Raw genomic sequence first — 2,063 nt, 5'->3', positions numbered from 1 at the left:
TCAGTGATAGAGCATCCCAAGTTCAATGCCCAGACCTGCAAAACCAAACAAATAAACAAACACGGAGATCCTACTATGGGTCTGAACCTGCCTTAAGTACTGGAAAAACAGTGAACAGAACAGAATTTCTGCCTCCATGAAACTCGCATTCTTTGTGAAGAGAAGCAAAAATAAACGTAGGAACACGTAATATCTCATGGCAATTTTACAGTATATAAATGGGAAACAATTACCTCTCGATAAAGAATAGAACGTGAGGCTGGGAGTTTGCCATATCAGATGTGAAGCATATTATTAAGCATCGGTTTTTAAAACATATGGCAAATACATGAAAGACTAGAATAGAGTCCAAAAATACATTCATGCTTCTTTGGGGATTTCACATAGGATAAAGGAAGCATTTCAAGCCAGGGGAGGGATGAATTCTTCATAGGACAGTTCCCTCAACTTATGGAAAAAATCAATCCCTACTACATGCCAGATTCAAAAATAAATCCATGTTAAAAACTCTAAATTGTTTTTTAAAAAAGAGAACAGCCTTAAATTTTTAGAGGAAAGTGTCAAAGAATACTATATGGTTGCAGATAAACGTGCCTCTTAAATATTACTGGTGGAAAAGCGGATATAAATTGGTCCATTTGGGAGGCTGATTTATAGAACCATTTAAAGTGGAAATACACCAAATATCAATTTCACTTCTGGATATTTAATCTAGAAAAACAATTGCCCAGTGTCATGGTCTGGATATGAAGCATCCCTCAAAGATTCCTGCGTTGAAGGCTGGGTTCTCAATGCAGCAATGTTCAGAAGGGAGGATTTTGGGTTGTGATTTTCTCAGGTACTTTGTCCCAGCAATGGAAGTCTGACTAAACACCCGGGCACATAAGGATATATATGGGTATTCACTTAACATTGCTTGCAATATCAAGAAATGAAACAAATCCTAAGTTCAATATCATATATAATATCAATATGGAAAAAGGAAGCATTTCAAGTTAATTAAATGTGGTATATTCTTCTATTGAATTATTATTATAGGTTGAGCATCCCTAACCCAAAAATTCAAAATCCCAAATGCTCCAAGATCTGAAACCTTTTGAGAGCTGACATGATATCACAAGTAGAAAATTCTACATGAAACTTTGTTTCATGCACAGAATTATTTAAAATATTGTATAAAACTGCTTTCACTCTATAAACATAAGATATTTATAAAACATAAAATTATATCACACTTGGGTCCCATCTCTAAACATCTAATTATGTATACTCTAAAATCTGAAATCTGAAACACTTCTGGTCCTAAGTCCTAAGCTTCTCAGATAAGGGCTATTCAGTGGATTCAGCAGAACTAAATCTATGTGTGTGAACATGCACATCTCAAAAGTATATTTTTGAGTGAGATTCTTTCCAAATGCCACCTACAATATAATGCCATTTATATTTATATATTTAAAAATACATATACAAAACAACACTATGTATTATCTATATATTATGGTTGTCAGGATTCTACAGAGAAACAATTAATAGGAGATTATATACACACATACACGTGTATGTGTGTGTTATATACAAAATCTGTAGATTATATATATATATATATATATAATATGTCAATTTTGTGGATGTGTATACATGTATATGTATATATAGCTTGTATATATGTGTATATATATACATTTATTTATACAATAGATCCATATTCATATATAATATATAGATAATATATGGGCTGGGGCTGAAGCTCAGTGGTAGAGTGCTTGCCTAGCACATGGGAGGCACTGGGTTCTATCCTCAGAACCACATATAAAAATCGATAAAGATATTGTTTCCACCTATAACTTAAAATATATTTTTTAAAAATATGCATAGATAATATGTAGATTTTGCATATATACACATATATAATATATAATTAATATTAATCTATGTATAATGTAAAGATTATATGTGCATATACACATATATCTCATTTACATATAAATAGACTGATGTGTTATTTCCTTATAAATAATTGGCTCATGTAATTTTATAGAGGCTAAAAGTCCCATGATCTGCCA

This window comes from Marmota flaviventris, chromosome 2, assembly GCF_047511675.1.
Source record: "Marmota flaviventris isolate mMarFla1 chromosome 2, mMarFla1.hap1, whole genome shotgun sequence".
In the NCBI taxonomy this organism is placed as follows: domain Eukaryota; kingdom Metazoa; phylum Chordata; class Mammalia; order Rodentia; family Sciuridae; genus Marmota; species Marmota flaviventris.
This window is presented reverse-complemented; position numbering follows the sequence as displayed.